This window comes from Chelonia mydas, chromosome 7 (assembly GCF_015237465.2).
Source record: "Chelonia mydas isolate rCheMyd1 chromosome 7, rCheMyd1.pri.v2, whole genome shotgun sequence".
Taxonomy (NCBI): domain Eukaryota; kingdom Metazoa; phylum Chordata; order Testudines; family Cheloniidae; genus Chelonia; species Chelonia mydas.
The window spans coordinates 88,543,336-88,561,582 of NC_057853.1; the positions used below are offsets into that span (position 1 = coordinate 88,543,336).

General features: G+C 40.4%; 1 protein-coding gene across 24 annotated transcripts in view; it reads right to left on the reverse strand.

Annotated features, from left to right (window-relative positions):
* Positions 1-18,247, reverse strand: part of SGMS1 (sphingomyelin synthase 1) — a 209,827-nt gene that overhangs the window by 82,770 nt on the left and 108,810 nt on the right. For 18 of the 24 annotated variants that reach the window (XM_037904997.2, XM_037905005.2, XM_037904999.2 and 15 more), the window contains one exon: positions 11,024-11,102. The gene's annotated coding sequence lies outside the window, so the exon portion shown is untranslated. Of the gene's footprint in view, positions 1-862; positions 1,005-11,023; positions 11,103-18,247 lie in introns of those variants that run through there. The other 6 variants (XM_043550343.1, XM_043550344.1, XM_043550345.1 and 3 more) reach the window with 4 other exon arrangements.

Genomic DNA, 18,247 nt, shown 5'->3' on the forward strand with positions numbered 1-18,247 from the left:
TAATGCAGTTCTAATACGGTGCCATTTTTCAAAAAATCATGTACTCTTGACATTTTAAGATGCAGTAATATTTTCTTCTCTACCCTTACTCTATTGTGCCAGTCTCAGGCCTTCTGCTATGCTTCGGACATGTCTTATGATTAAAACAGGATCGTTCAGAATTTAAGATCTACTGATTTACTGACATTTGCCATCTAATTCACATGACAGGATTTTTCTCCCTTTGGCTTTGTTGCTAATGGTCTGGAGTTTCCCTTTTTCTTATTTTAAGCGTCAACTCATTTAGAGTTTGTCCATTCAGCAAGGACACATATCTATAAGATCAAACTTCAGAATTCCAAGTGAGTGTTTCAGCATGCTTTTTACAGATTTAAAAATTTTATTAAAGTTAATGTTGAAAATCAAATTTACACAAGTTAAGAAGGAAGGTACTGTACATACTGGGTCTGGCTTGGGTTATGGGGGATTGCAAGTATTGGTTACAAGGTTCACGAGGGTACATACATATCACAAAACCAGCATAGATCCAGATTGGGGTGTGGGAGTTTTCAAAAGCGTCAGTGGATAAATGGGCTCGGGTACGCCACCCATGGACTGTATTAAGAATCCAAGTCAGTATTGGTGTAGAGAGTAAGTACATGGGTGATACTAAGCTCTCTCCCCTCCAAACTACAAAGTTCATGTTACACTTCGTCTCTACTGAACGCTCACAGTTCACACAGTTTTCAAACTGTTTCCTCTGTATTTCACTTTTAAACTAAAAAGAAATCATAGCAAAATCCTCCCTAAAAGCAGCTACAAACACCACACACCCGCTTAATTCCACACGTACAGATAAAGCATTTAAATAAAGCATTCTCACCAAATACACGCCGGGCTCAAGGATTGCTTCTTCTCCAGCTGTATTTTCTCAGTGTACTGTGTACAAATGATGTCAGCAGCACTTAAGACGAGAGGCGGAGAAAAAAGCATACTGGGAAATCCAGTCCAGCTGGAGAAAGCCTGTGACTTATGTGGGTGGGTGGAACTCTTTCCCGTTACAGACAGCTTAAAGCATATAGCTGTTCATCTGATAGAGATGATCCATTTCACTATAATTTGCAGAGCTTAGAAGAGTGGAGATAGACGTGTCTATAGAAAGCAGCTTTCATGGTATGCTGGGTGTGGTACTGCTTAGGTGGTTTAACCATTAAAGCTTTAAAAGAATGAGTCAACCTACTGAGCTTTTAAAACTAAACATTTTCATTGTCTGCTAAAGAAATGCATTCTTCTGAGGATTTTTTTCAGATGAGTTAACACAATCTGGAGTTTTAAATTGCTTCTGAAGTTTACCACAGTTTCATGTGGCAGTTTACATTTCACTTTAAATGTGTTCCAACTCTTACCAGCAAAACAATCACTTATATGTATTTTTATTAATCAGTTTACAAACTTTAGTACAGCACTCTCAAATCCAGTAATTGTATTGAAATCTCTAAATTAATTTGATCAAAGCTAAAATTCAGCATGGCATTGTACATGGAAAATAAACTAATAAAAAACAGAAAGCAGGGATAAAGTATCATATCACAAAGCTCAGAACCAGGACGGAGACAAATGTTTATTCTCCAACACACAGACATCTGAATCTAAAGCTGCTGCCCTGACTCGGAAAGCAAAAACTCTAACATGCTCTGACTTCCTTCCAGACTACATAATACTAGATGCAACATATGTCAAACTGCTAGAAACTTGCCTGCTGGTTTTTTATAAAGGCAGACAACACTGTTATTCTGTGAAGCAGTATTTTCCTAACCCTCCTCCCCACCTGACACCGGAAAATAGTTTGAGGGGGGAGGTGCAGGAAAAAGAAGTGGCTGGGTCAGTCTGGGTGGAGAGGCACAGACAGAGTACAAATAAATGTGCTGTTGCATGTGGTGGCTCCTTGCCAACAAGGGAGATCAGAATCAGAGAAGTGAACAGATGAAAAGGAGGTGACAGCAACTGCATCTGGTCATAGTGCAAGGGGACATGGCAGAATATCATCTGTCAGTTCAAGCTGCGGTTAAGATCAACAAAAAGTTGGTAAGCATTTGTTATGTGGAAAGGAAAAAAGAAAATTACTTGATGGATTTTTCCATCAAACCTTTCAAATATCAAATATCACCACTACACCACTCTAATACTAGAGGTTACGACCACATTAGCAAAAACTAGACTAACAGGGTTTGTCACAAATTTAGGGGTTTCAGCATTTATGTAGTATGATATTAGGTTAAACAGATTTTAAAATGAAAAATTAACTCTGAACTAATCTTACTAAAGTAAGATTCCCCCTAAAGAAATGTTCTTGCTGAGTTTATCATCTCCAGCATATAGGCAAACAACATAGTGCACAGAGAAGCCAACTTGCAAAAAAAGCCAGACTTTGGCAAAGATAGAAAAGGCAGTTCATTCTCCTGTCAGCTGGAAATCTATATGATCCATTGGCTGAATAAATAAATGGGATGTGTTCCAGGGTGATTCAAGTTCCCTGATGAACAGATAAAATTCCATGTAAGAAAATGGATTAGTTAATGCTTCTACAAGCAACAAAACTCATCTTGTGTGGTCTGTGAACCTCAGAGAGCACCTACATGGCAATTAAACACCTGCGGCTGGCCCATCCTCACAGGACTCAGGCTGTGGGGCTATAAAATTGTGGTGTAGACATTTGGGCTCAGAAGAGCTCAGGCTCTGGGACCCAGTCCCCTCAGGGGTCCTACATCTCCAGTCTGAGCCCAAATATACATTGCAACTTTACAGCCCCACAGCCTGAGCCAGATGATGCAGGCCAGCCGTGGCTGTTTAACTGCTGGGTAAATGTACACAGAGAAAAAACAGAGTACCATACTATGTCCCAGCAATCAGTGGAAGCCTGGCTGGAAACCATCTGAAACATAACAGAGAAATTCCCTCCACGCACAGAGCAAATGGATACATGTGTTTGAAGGTAGTATTTCTTGCATATATTAGGCCTGTTAGTCTCACCTAGTCTGTCCTCATTCCTTAAGATCCTGGAGACTATCGGGACAAAACAACCCTTCAGTCTGCATATACCCCTCCATACATTTTTCCATAATATGAGGACACAGAATGATAGGATTTGAAGGGACTGGAATGATCATCTAGTCTAACTCCCTGCCAAGATGCAGGATTTGTTGTGTCTAAACCAGCCAAGACAGATGGCTACCCAGCCTCCTTTTGAAAACTTCCAGTGAAGGAGCTTCCATGACCTCCCTAAATCTGCTATGCTGTAATTTGAACCCACTGCCTCTTATCCCGCCCTCTGTGGCAAAAGAGTTTTTTCCATCTTTTTAATGGCAGTATTTTAAGTATTTGAAGACTGCTATCATGTCTCCCTTAATCTTCTCTTTTCCAAACTAAATATACCTAGGTCCTTCAACTTTTGCTCATATGACCGCATTCCATCCGTTTGATCGTCCTTATCACTTGCCTCTATATCCTTTCCAGTTCCTCTACATCCTATCTATACATTGGCATCCAAAACTGGACAAGGTACTCCAGCTGAGGCCTAACCAGTGCCCAGTAGAGTGGTACTATCACCTCCCATGACTTGCATATTATGCATTTGTTAATGTTAGGGATGCCAGAAGACTTCTGACTGCAGAAGACCAAACACCCCTGCAGCGCCTCAAGGCCCTGCCCCTTCCCCAAGGCCCCAGTGCCGCTCACTCCATCCCTGCTCCCTCCATCACTCACTCTTCCCTCCCTTTGCTCATTTTCACCAGGTTGGGCATGGGGTTGGGGTGCGGGAGGGGGTGAGGGCTCTGGGGTGGGGCCAGAAATGAGGGGTTCAGGGGTCTCTGGGCTGGGGCAGGGGGTTGGGGTGGGGGCGGTGGGCTGAAGGTTTGGACTGCGGGAGGGGGGTGCAGGCTCTGGGAGGGGGTTTGGGTGTGGGAGGGACCTCAGGGTTGGGGCAGGGAGTTGGGGTGGGGGAGATGGTTCGGGGTGCGGGCACCTCCCTGAAGCAGCCGGCCTTTCCCTCCTGCTCCTAGGCGGAGGCACAGCCAGGTGGCTCTTTGCGATGCCCCCGGCAGCAGGCACCAACCCTGCAGCTCCCACTGGCTGCAGTTCCCGGCCAACGGGAGCTGCGGAGCTGGCGCTTGGAGCGGGAGCAGTGCCAGGAGCCCCCATGGCCGTGCCTCTGCCTAGGAGCCATAGGGAAATACCAGCTGCTTCCTGGAGCCATGGAGAGCCAAGGCCAGGCAGGGAGCCTGCCTTAGCCCTGCTACGCCACCAACCAGACTTTTAATGGCCCAGTCAGAGGTGCTGACCAGAGCCGCCAGGATCCCTTTTCAACCACGCATTCTGGTCAAAAACCAGATGCCTGGCAACCCTAGTTAATGTGACCTAAAATGTCCTTTTTTTCCAACAGCATTGCGTTGTTGATTCATGTTGAGGGTGTCATCCACCACAACACTCAGATCCTTCTCAGCACCGTTGCTGAGAAGACATAGGGGCTTAAGTTAAAACAATCTGGTTTGTCATTGATCTTTGAAAATTTCAGATAGTTAAAATGTAAATGACAGATTTGAAAAAATTAAAAAGCACCCTGTTACATCAGGGAACATAAACAATCATACAGTGACTGTCAAAAGTAATCTTGGGGTGTGCACATTAAAATGGCTGACATAAGCAGGAACATTTGCAAAATCTTGGAGGAGAAAGTTCAGCTGACAACCAGTATAAGGGTGCTAAGGCCATTTATTGGAGTTGATTATAAATGGGCTTGAATTTGATTTTTTTATATAATTTTGATGGATAATATCAATGTTTATTTTTAAGATTTTCTATATTTATCAATTTAAATGTTCACAGCTGTGGGAAATTATGGGGGGTCAGACAATTTATTTATGACAGTAGACACTGAGATGCAAAAAGTTAAAGCTTTGAACCATTAAAACACAAATTCTCATCATATATGTCAAAACATACGAAATAAATAGCCTTAAATCAAACTCTAAAAAGTTTTCAAGCAGCATTTTTCTTACTTGGCCTATCTGTAAAATTCAATTATCATTGATGGAAATATTTTTCCCTGTGCGCATGCGCACAGGGAAATCAATGTTTATCAACATTTACCAATAAAAATATAATCCTTCCAAGCCTGATTAAGGCAAAGAGGGCAAAGTGAAACTCAAATTGGAGAACTAAGTTTATGCCTGTTGTTTGTTTAGTTGTCCCCCGCCCACTTTGCAGTATAATAAGAAAAGGCAACCTTAAAGGGTTTTTTAAATTTAATTTGACTTTTTCCACATTTTTTTCCTGCTTATTTTTTTTCCCTTGGAACTGTCAGGAATGTCAAGTCTAGTCTTCCCTATTTTTGAGGAAGCAGTCTGAGGTCCCAGAGGTGTTTCTCTCAGGCTTTATTTAAAAGGAGTGGAGTGTTTAAGTTTTAATGAAGGCACATTTGCTGCTAATAATTTCCCAGACATTTGAATTTAATTAGTTAAAGAAAACAGTTTTACACAATACACACAAAATCACTTTCCCTTCTCAGTTAATCAGGTCGGACTTGCATGGCATTTAAGAAAAACAGGGGAGACAATATCTGATTTGCTAATATAAAACAAAAGCATACAAATACTATTTTTAACACACAAACAAATAGAACAAACCTATTCTGGCAGTATCCATGTTTCTTTTATATATCAGCTGCCTTTGACTCTCCTGTCCATAACACACTGATAGATGGATTTACTCAAGCTGGTCCCTCCTTTCTCTGTAAGATCTCAGGGTAATACTGGACAATTGTTCATCCGCCTCAACAGCTCACCTATTCAGGATTTCAGCAGATTCAGGCATGGATAAAGTCCCTATTAGACTGCAGTTTTAGTGGCTGGTAAGAACACCCGAAGAACCAGATAACAGCATTTGCCAAAAATGCTTTTTCTTTTTTCGGAGCAATGGACAAGAATGTTGTGATTTTTTTTATTTCAAAGGCAGATCTTATCACAGTTCGTTATCCATGTCTTTGTCACCTCTAGGTTGAATTACTGAAGTGAGCACTACAGAGATAATGTTAATCTTAAAATATACTTTAAAATAGAAATGCTTAGATCTTAAAGCCATTCAGAAACTCATAGCTAGGACAGATTCAGTCTAGATACTTTCTAAGTGGTATTTTCTGAAGGGACTGCTTTGCATTAGTTCTCAATAATCTGTACTATCTACTAAATGATTTCCAGGTCACACTTAAGGTTCTGGTTGTTGCCTCAGCACTGGGGATCATCTGAAGCACACAACAGCTTTTAAAAATCCCTAATTTGAACAGTAATACATTCTCATCCAGTGGTTCTAGGCTTTGCAACTCACTTCTACCATGATCCACCATAACCTCAGAGAATAATGCAAGACTCTCCTGGTTACCCAATTTTTTCCCCAGGAATAAGGGGTGGACTGGGTTTGGCTGGTATTATGGGATCAATAAAAGGCAGTGTGATTCTGGAACTGAGGTAGTCTTTTTAGGAATGCCTTTCAATATGTTTGACTATTGTGTGCAGTTTAAGTATTGTAAGTGCCCAGCGAGCTGCCAATAGATATTTATTTAGCTTTAAACAAATAAATAAGATAGTAAACTTGGTTATGACATCTCAAAGTATTTGTAAACTCCACTCCATAGCTCCAACTTCCTGGAGGATAAAAACAAGTGGGTGGCCAAAGAACTGTTACCTTGTGTGTGGTCTCCTAGATTTCAGAAGTGAGATTTGCAAGCACTGGTGCCAGGGACAGAGGTCGCCTGCAGTGAGCATGAGTTGACAATGTGGCTAACTGGACGGGATGCGGTATGGCGCGCATCTCAAGGCTGTGTGAAACAGTGACATGTGGAGGAAGACCACCCTCTAATGATGCCCATTTGTTGTGTTTACTGTTCATGGTGATGTGACTCTATGGTGCTTCGCACTATGAGAGAATGCATGTATGTGTGGTTTCTGTTGGAATAGAGGGAGAACACCTGTCGACACTGCCTTCTGTCATACTGTCTTCACTCTGCTTCATCTCCTCCTTCCCAGGAGATGCTCACATAGCACAACAATGAATGCAGTATATATGCATAAAGAGGGGAGGACTGACTCTGAAAGCTGTCCCATTTTCCCTGTGCCAGTAAGAATTTTATATTAGACACATGAAAGGCTTCTGCTCCAATCACTGACAGCATAAACTTAATATTAAATTAATATTGCAGTAGCTCAAACTATAGGGAAAGAAAAAGCACAAATATCTATCTTTGTTACTTTGCTCACATGACCCAAATATCCCATAACAATTTGTTACATAATGTCAGTTTGAAATCTGATAAGTTATCTTACTGAGAGAGTACTCAAGAAAAGGGTTCAAACCACTGAAATTTAAATCCCCGAATGGCAGACTACAGAAACTAGAGAGAGGGCTTAGTAGCTCATCTTTTTCTTCCACCTACCAGTGTGGAAGTTGCATAATGGCAGATGAATGCAAGTAATGCACAATACAAGGAATAATCTGAACTTCTTATTCTCAATGCTAAATTAACTGTAAACATTGAAGAAATATCTGGGTGTCATTGTGAAGGTCAATTAAAACACCTACTCAACATGCAGCAGCCGTCAAAAAACTAGCAAAATTTTAGGATGTGCTTGCAGTGGGACAGAAAATACTACTGAAAATATGATAACTTCAGTGCGCACTCACCTGGAGTTTTGTGTTCAGTTCTGGCTACCCTATTCATCAATCAATCAATGTAGGAATAGAAAAGATTGAGAGAGAGAAAAAGAGAGAGAGAGAGAGCGAGCGCTGTGAAAGTTAGAGGCATGGAAAGGCTTTCATATGAAAAGAGACTGAAAAGATTGGGACTGCTTTAGTTTAGAGAAGAGGGGGGAAAGAGGGGTGACATGATGGAGGGAAATAAAATACTGAATGGTATACAGATGGTATATTGGGAATTCCTATTTACCTTCTCTGACAAGAACAAGAAGATACCCAATGAAACTGAAAGACAACAAATTTAAAACTGATAAATAAATCCTCTTATTTATATGTAGCACAATCTATAGAACTCATGTTGCAAGATGTCATTGAGGCTTAGTCTGTAAGATCTTTGGGGAAGGCACTACTGCAGGGGTGGCCAACCTGAGCCTGAGAAGGAGCCAGAATTTACCAATGTACATTGCCAAAGAGCCACAGTAATTTGTCAGCAGCCCCCCATCAGCTCCCCCACCCCGCTCCTAGTGCCTCCTGCCCACCGTCAGCCCCGCCAATCAGCGCCTTCCCCTCCCTTCCCGCACCTGTTACATGCGTGCAGGAGGCTCTGCGGTGGGGGAGGGGGAGGAGTGAGGGCATGGTAGCCTCAGGGGAGGGGTGGGGGCAGGGCCTGAGGCAGAGCCAGGGTTGAGCAGCGAGCACCCCCTGGCACATTGGAAAGTTGGCGCCTGTAGCTCCAGCCCTGGAGTCGGTACCTATACAAGCAGCCGCATATTAACTTCTGAAGAGCCGCATGTGGCTCCAGGGCCATAGGTTGGCTACCCCTGCACTACCGTCTTTTCCCTAGTCCCTGTGTGTACAGTGCTTAGCACAAGGAGGCCTGATCTTTAGCCTCTAGCTACTGCCACCAAACAAGTAATAAATAGTAAGACTAAGAGCTCAGTTAGTAGTATTCAAAAAACAGACTAGTCATTTTTATATGGATAATGAAGACATCCTCAGTTACTTTAGGCTTCATGGCATAAGGCAGCCTCTCACAGGCATTAGAAAGAAACTTATCCTATGGAAAATTTATTATGGGTTTTTTATCAACTTTCTTAGAAGCATCTAAGAGTATCCACTCTGAGACAGGATACCAGACTAGATGGACCATTGGTCTAATCTAGTTTGGCAACTCTTATATTCCCATGTTCACTTCTTATATTTTAAAGTGCTTTTTCCAATGCACCATGCTAACTACTTTTAAAGTTTATCAGAAATGCATAGTAGGATCTCTTCTACACAGGGAAATTATTGGAAAATAAGTCTGCAAATGTGTGCATCTGTTCATTTCAATTATAACTATTAATAGCTGTATTACTTTGAGGTTTTACTGCCTTCAAAACATTTTCAAAGTAATCTTAAGTAATATTTGAAATTAGTTGGGCACAATATAGGTCACTTTAAAACATATGATACTGAAAAGCAATTTAAACACCACCTTCACTCCAACAAGCAATCAAGTCTCTTTCTATGAACATATATCAGTCAACTACCAGAAACCACTTGTTTCCTCAACCATTAACAAATTAAACTAAGAAAGAGATTGCTTCTCATTATTAAAATGTGAAATTATATGCTGAATTCTGCCTGGTGAAGCAGGATTTTATTCCACTGCAATAAATGCCATCTAGTGTTTTTTTAAGAAAAATCACAATCTTTCATTCAGAACTTCTCTCTCTCTCTCTGGTTAAGATAAGGGGCCCCAAGAATTCAAGCTGTGTAAGAAATCCAATTAGATAAATGATTTCTCAATAGACTTAGGCAGGCAACAATACAACTTGCAGGATTGCACTGATTCATGTCAACTAGTGCAAATGGATTTTGTGTGAGTATGTTATGTGTGTATTTGGCATCAGACTAGGCATGGCCTTATGCTTGCTTGATTCCTTTAAACTTCAGCATCTTTCCTTCTATATTAGTATTCATTTGACTTTTAATTCAAACTACTTTCAAATTTTAAGTTTACAGAAAGCCAGAAAGGAAAAAAAAACAGGTACCAAGCTTTATAAATATATAGACCACACACATATAAAACATATCAAGCAAAAAAAAGGAAAAAAAACAAATCTTAGGATTTTTCACTATTGACTTCAAAGGGAGCAGAATTAGGCCAGCACGGAGCACATCTGAGAATCCACATATTCTCCTATACTTCAACAAACATGGTCAAATGATTTTAGAGTTTTATCAGTGTATAAAGTCATGCTCCATAGATTTTTCTACAAGAGTTAAAATACACCATTTCGGGAATTTTTTCTCGAGATCTTCCTTAAATTGACAAACCATTAATGACTTAGAAGGAATGTGGTTAACAGGCCATTTTTTGGACCACCATCAAATTAAATGATTATTTTGAATGTTTTCCAACACAGATATTTTAAAAGATTTAAATGGGAAGTATGAAGGCCTTTTTACATCATCCTTTTTTTAGTGGACAAAGTATTGCCGAGGATCCTGTGAAATGTATGACAAACACAGACATTGTAACAAATCTAGCATCCACAATTTACTGGGTCAACCAGCTCACAAGCTGCAGTATTTAAATAGGCTGAAATTACTGCTGAAACTAAGAGAGGTATAGTAAAAGAAATGGGAAACTGGGGACAGGAATAAATTTTGTACATCACTCTACACAGCGTCCTTTTACCATATGCCCACAATATTGTGTGTAGATGTGTTGGTTGGGTTACCAAATACTTGCTCAAGCCACTCACTTGTTTTATGAACCAAAACACATTCAAATAAAATAGCACTAGAAAGGGATCTCAGGCTTCAGAATACTCTTCATATACAGTAGTGATATGAAATTCCAACCCACCTGTATCATTCACTGATAACAGCTAACACATTGCAAAATCATTTGAAACAAGGAACTGGTTTTATGGACAGTAATGGAAATTCAATAAATTAGTATCGTTTCCAAACATGCATCACTCTCAATTTTAGCTCTTAGTGAACACTTGACAAATTTATGACACTGAACAAAAAATACTCTTTGAAAGGAATTATTTAAAATGAAATACTTTTGACCTACCCAATGAACAGATAAATCCTAATTAGAGAATTACAAACAAACAGATAAATATGAAAAAATGAATTTAAATAACCATTACTTTTAACCTGTAGGTAAATTTATTGCACTTTTCCTTGATGATTATCCTTGATGCAGGTTAAATGATTTTGTCCAACTGCTTTTTTTTAAAATCAGGTATGACATATCCAAGCTCAGTTAAATCACCTATATAAAGAGAACACCCCTTACCTGTAATCTTCCTTGTTGTACACATCACATCTTCCCTCTAGTCTCCAAATTTGTCAGTGTTCTGCTATTGTATCTCCACCTACCAGAAAGCAAAGAGACAGTTCAGTTCTCACAAACATTTTTGTCATGGATTTAATATCAAATTCTCCTAACACTTCCTCATTTAGATTCAACAAAAACATGTCTGTATGTGCCACAAACCTGTTAGCTTATATAAGAGCTTTCCTTGATTTTACCCATTTATTGCACCAGCATAATTATCCAGCATGTATTTATTCAGTTGCTTTAATTACTCCCTACCACAACCAAAAACAATATCAGGAAATATGGTGTTATAAAAGAGTCACAGGAAGGAATATAGAAAATTCTCTCTTTAAAATATTCTGGTGGTTTTGCGCAAGTTCCTTGATTGTTTCTATTGCCGCTGTTTAAAAGTCAAACAAATACATTCTCTGATCCACCAAGAGATGGGGGCTGCAAAGAATCCGAACAAGACCTTAAAGCTTTGACCAGAAGTTCTTGTATAGGAGGAATATGACTAACATCCAAAGAATGAAACAGATACTGTTTTAAGGAGAAATGGTAGAAACACAAATCCCACACATATTTTTCTGTAATTCTATAAACCTTCAAGTACCAGGTAAAAATAAATTGGGGACTAACTACTAATGATGTGCTTTCCAGAGATGCTGAGGCCTTGCAGCTCCCTTTGGCTTAAAGGGAGCTACAGGAGCTGAGAACCTGTGAAGACCTGGTCACTAACTACTGTAATTCTACCCAAAGGTACACAAAAATCAGTGGAAAAAGCCATTCAAACTCTGCTATCCCACTAGACGACATGAAAAAACTTGTCTAGAGACCTGTCTTTAGAGTCAATAACATTCAGAGACTTAGGAAACACATGAAAGTCCCAAAATAGAGTAAGCACGTCTTGCACCAAAGCACAGACTTGACTCCAATGTTTTAAGTCTGAGATCTCCAGCTCCCATAGTGGATTCAGGTGGGGTGGGGGGGTGGGGGGGGGGGGGGGGAGAGAGAGAGAGAGAGAGAGAGAGAGAGAGAGAGAGTGATATGCACCATTTCTTCATCTTTATGAACAATAACATGGTATTGAAAGGAGGAGCAGACGATCAAACAAGAACAACAGGGAGAAAACAGCATGGAAAGAAAGGGAAAAGCAGCTCATGAGCAGAGCACTGTTTATGGGATGAGCAGTGTGGAAGGAGTATTTGAAGAACTGGGCTTATCACAGAATGGTCTCTCACTGAGATGGTTAATTGATTCTGGTTGGGAGCTTGGTTAAATGCTTGCTTAGAAACTCCAGCCCTGAAAGACTTTGTGAAGCTTGGGAGTTGAACCTTGGCAAAGGCCTGCTCCACCATTAGAAGACTTAGCCTGGAATTTAAGTTAGCTTTTAGGAACCTGGCCTAGGCAGAGGCCTTCTTCCAACCTTAAAAGGCTCAGTTTAGTCTAGAGACAAGGCAGAGAGCTAAGGAGGAGATGAGAAATCCACATCGCATAGTAGGTCCAAAACTTTGGATGTCAAAATTAGAGATGGAATCATGTCATGAAGCTCAAATCTGGATTCCAGCTTTCCCAGACCTCAGGAGTATTCAGATTCCTGTATTCTGATGTAAGCCTATCTCCAGTCACAATGTTCGGTGTGGTAAACGTTGCTGAATCCAGATGACTCTTTGAAGAGAGGTGGGGAAGAAACAGGAAGGCAGAGATCCAGCTTCAGATTGCAACCAATTCTGAGCCAAACATGTATCCCCCTTCCTGCAACATCAGTTCGCCTAATGGGAAAGAGAAATTGAGGGAAGTAGGAAGGAAGCTAGATTTAAAAAAATACAACATAAAAAAGGAAAGCCATTTAATTTATTTAATACTTCAGCTGATTTAAAAATCCAGTAGAATATAGCCTTTATTAGAAGTTGCCACCAAAACTTTGATTTAATTTTCAGACCATTTATACAAGAAAGGTGTTCCCAGCATACTATAGAACACATTTCATGCTTTGGCAACTAAAGTTCAAAAGAGGAATACTGTGTCATACTCCACATGAGTCACTATCTTAAAGTGCAAAGGAAACAGAGTTTCCGTTCCCCTTCCTATACTCTGATTAACTTGGTATAATTCAAAACCAAAAAGTTAATTTATTTCAAGAATCTTCTTTCATGTCAAGTTTTTCCCCAACACAAAAGTGGACTTAAAAGTTCCCTTTATATATATAAATATGCATTTACTTTGTTAGTGTATATATATCTGTATATGTACAAGTCTCAAAACAAGATTTTGATAATTCTGCCTACCAACAATCCAACCCCTTCTGGAAACGCAGATGAATCACACCACCAGTTTTTTTCTCTTTCTTCAAATGGATCAAGAAATATTTGACAGTATGAGTGTACAGATACTACACAACCTTTGACTTCAGTTTGTGTTTTGGTTTCCTCTTCATAAACATCTAAAATCATGTCTCAAGTAAGGACTGAACACGAAGCAAATCTTGTCTACAGCCAAGCTCTACAATACAACCGCATTTGCTCCAAACCCTCAGACAGAGACAAATACCTACAAGATCTCTATCAAGCGTTCTTACAATTACAGTACCCACCTGCTGAAGTAAAGAAACAGATTGACAGAGCCAGAAGTTACCTACTACAGGACTGGCCCAACAAAGAAAATAACAGAACGCCACTACCCATCACCTTCAGCCCCCAACTAAAGCTTGGCAAAAGAGCACTAAAAATTGAACTGAACACATTGCAAAATGGTTTCTACCTTTTTTAACCATGTTCCTGTCTCACCTAAATATTTATTTTCTCAGATTTAGTCTGCATTTTTATAGCTTCACAGCACAATTACCTAAGTGACAATGTTCAGTTCTATTTACGCTGTCTATCAGTGTTCAAACATGAATCTCAGTTTCTTATTACCTGGAGCCAGCACTTTCCAGTAGAACTAGAATCAGATGCAAATCAAAAAAGATACTGAATGTGACTGGTGTTGGGTGATCTGGGCTAGGGTTAAAAACAGAATGAGCCAAATTTCTTGTCTATACACCCTCTGTGCAACCCCACTGACTCTTTTGGAGTTGCACAGAGCACGGTGGATAAAAATCAATGATTTCTTTTTTTAATAAAAAAAAAAACAGATTTTTTTTTGATAAAATGCTTTTTGAGGGGAAAAACCTATCTAAAGATAATTTTAATTAAGATATATTATAGCTCAAAGATATCTCATTGTGGAATAGGGATTATAAATTCTAATTCTATAGTATGAGACAATATATTCATGTCATGTTTCAGAAAAGTTTTGTAAATGAGTTCCAATAGTTCATGGATTAGGGACCCAATCTTATGGGGTTCCAGGGGCTTCTGTATAGGTTATTTAGGTTAATCTTTCTATCTACCCAATGGGACTCAGTGCTCAGTCTAGAAGATACTACCAGAGATGCTTAGTTTTGCAGTTCTCAGACTGTGGATTTGTGTCTCCAGAGATAAAATGCTTGTCAACAGCAAAAATGTTTTCAAATAAATAAATAAATAATATATAGAGGTGAGAACTAGCAGACCTCAACCCTATTGTCCCTCTGCAAATTTGTGTACACAGAGTTAATCCCTTACCTCTCTCTAAAAGTGCAAAGTTTCAAAAACTTCAATGAATAGAAGATTATTGGGGGCGGAATAGATCTGGACAAGGAGAAGAAGTCTGGAAATAAATGTGAGAAGGGAGGGACAGGCAGTAGAAACAAAAGTGAAACTGTTTCAGCAGCACATTCCAGAAGTCTTGAGGTCTTTCTCAGTGTAGCCTTCATTGATTTGAGATCTACCATACCATACCATTCTCTCACTAGAAGGGAAAACCTATAATGGCAGCAGGCCATAAAAGAGACCCAGTTTGGGAATATTTTAATGAAGTTCCTCTACCTACGGGTAAAACAGGCATGCGTGCAAAATGCAAACAATGCGACTAAGAAATGCAAGACCTGAATGAAACAACATCATGAGAAGTGTTCCTTCTCAGGAGGAAGCTGCGTTGAAGATGATGAAAGGAACATGTCTGAACATGCAGGATCTTCAGGTTGGTAAACTTTTTTTATTTCATACTTCTTTTTTAAGGACTGTCTGTCTTGCTTCTGGACTATTCTTGAATTCTCATGTTTGAGCAAAAATTATAGTTGTTACTCTATGGTACTATCATTTTAGATGCAGCTGTTTTAAAAAAAAATAAATAGCTGAAATAGGCAGATCTTCCTTTTACAATTTCACCTTTAAAGTAGTAAAGAGTGTCAGTGAATGTAATGAGTAATACTAAATGAGCAGTATGGTAATAATAATTAAATAACTGCATGGACTTATTTTGCTTAGGAGAATCCATCCTCAACGTTCAGGATTCTGAAGACTATGCACCTTCAAGATCACCATCATTTTCTATAGTTTCAGAGTTATCTGCCAAGGATAGTGTTTCAGTCACATCATGTAATCACATAACCACAATATATCACCTGTAGCAAAAAGAAAAAAAATCTCCATCATCCAGAAACAGCCATAGATAAGTTTGTTATAAGAACCAACAGATTACAAAAAGAGGTGTAATTGATGAAAAATTGCTTGGGTTGTTTATGCAACAAACTCTCCTTTCCGTATGATTGAGAACCCACACTTCATTAACATGGTGCAGTCATTAAGACCAGGATACAGTCCACCCTACAGAGCAGATGTCACAGGCAAATTGCTGGATAAAGTGTATGAAAGAGAAATTGAGCAGCGTGCAAAAGGTCTAGAGCAGGGGTAGGCAACCTATGGCATGTGTGCCAAAGGCGGCACGCGAGCTGATTTTCAGTGGCACTCACACTGCCCGGGTCCTGGCCACCGGCCCGCAGGGCTCTGCATTTTAATTTAATTTTAAATGAAGCTTCTTAAACATTTTTAAAACCTTATTTACTTTACATACAACAATAGTTTAGTTATATATTATAGACTTATAGAAAGAGACCTTCTAAAAACGTTAAAATGTATTACTGGCACCCGAAACTTTAAATTAGAGTGAATAAATGAAGACTCAGCACACCACTTCTGAAAGGTTGCTGACCCTGGTCTAGAGGGTAAAATTGTTAACCTGAGTCTTGATGGGTGGCGCAATATCCACAATGATCCTTTTGTATGTGCTTGTGACACAACAGAAGACTAACACAGCTACCCCTCTGATACTTGACACCATGCAAGGCACTGCATTTAGTCGTATTGAGTGGAAATCCATCAACCTCATGAAGAAACTTGCACAAGTACAGACAGATATCATCTTCCTTTTCAAATGCAAATGGATGGACATCATAACTGAAGGTGAAATGGACTGAAGGTGAAAAATCCATTGCTATCTACATACTGCACAGACCAAAGTGAGAGATTATGCCACACACTATCAAAGAAACTGAGGAACCACCTGATCAGCATCCTATAAAGCAAACAGGAAAACATCAAAAAATAACATAACATCATAAACAACCAACCTTCCATACAAACTGACTTTACTAAAATAAGACAGGAGATCTACATTACACACTTCACCTCTCTACAAAGGAAAAAGGACTGTAAGCTGTCTAAAATCCTACCTGCCACATGGGGCCACAATAGTAGTACCCCTAACTCATCCAGCAATATCATCAATCTACCCAGCTACACACTCAGCCCAGCAGACGAGTCTGTCCTATCTTGGTGACTCTCTTTTTGCGCCATCACCCCCACAAACATAGTACAGTTCTGCAGTGATCTGGAAGCCTACTTTCACTGTCTCTGACTCAAAGAATACTTTCAAGATAACACTGAACAGCGCACTGATACACAGATATCCTCCCACCAACAGCACAAGAAGAAGAACGCCACATGGACTCCTCCTGAGGGTCGAAATGACAGTCTGGACCTATACATAGAATGCTTCCGCCGACGTGCACAGGCAGAAATTGTGTAAAAACAACATTGCTTGCCTCATAACCTAAGTCGTGCAGAATACAATACCATCCACAGCCTCAGAAACAACCCTGACATTATAATCAAAGAAGCTGACAAAGGAGGTGCTGTTGTCATCATGAACAGGTCAGACTACCAAAAGGAGGCTGCCAGACAACTCTCCAATACCAAATTCTACAGGCCACTTTCCTCAGATCCCACTGAGGAATACACTAAGAAACTGCACCATCTACTCAGGATACTCCCTACACTAACACAGGAACAAATCAACATACCCTTAGAACCCCGACCAGGGTTATTCTATCTACTACCCAAGATCCACAAACCCGGAAATCCTGGACGCCCCATCATCTCAGGCATTTGGCACTCTCCCTGAAGGACAGTCCGGATATGTGGACTCTCTACTCAGACCCTACGCCACCAGCACTCCCAGCTATCTCCGTAACATCACTGATTTCCTGAGAAAACTACAAAGCATTGGTGATCTTCCAGAAAACACCATCCTAGCCACCATGGACGTAGAGGCTCTCTACACAAACATCCCACACACAGATGGAATACAAGCTGTCAGGAACAGTATCCCTGATGGTGCCACAGCACAACCGGTTGCTGAGCTCTGTGACTTTATCCTCATGCACAATTATTTCAAATTTGGTGATAATATACACCTCCAGACCAGTGGCACCGCTATGGGCACCCGCATAACCCCACAATATGTCAAAATTTTTATGGCTGACCTGGAACAATGCTTCCTCAACTCTCGTCCACTCACGCCCCTTCTCTACCTACGCAACCTACATTGATGACATCTTCATCATCTGGACTCATGGGAAGGAAACCCTGGAAGAATTCCACCATGATTTCAACAGCTTCCACCCACCATCAACCTCAGCCTGGACCAACACGGAGGTCCACTTCCTAGACACCACGGTGCAAATAAGTGACAGTCACATTAACACCACCCTATACCGAAAACCCACCGACCACTACGCCTATCTTCATGCCTCCAGCTTCCATCCCGGACACACAACACAATCCATTGTCTACAGCCAAGCGCTGAGGTACAACCGCATTTGCTCCAACCCCTCAGACAGAGACCAACACCTACAAGATCTTCACCAAGCACTCTCAAAACGACAATACCCGCCTGAGGAAATAAGGAAACAGAACAACAGAGCCAGACGTGTACCCACAAGCCTCCTGCTGTGAGACAAGCCCAAGAAAGAAACCAACAGAACTCCACTGGCCATCA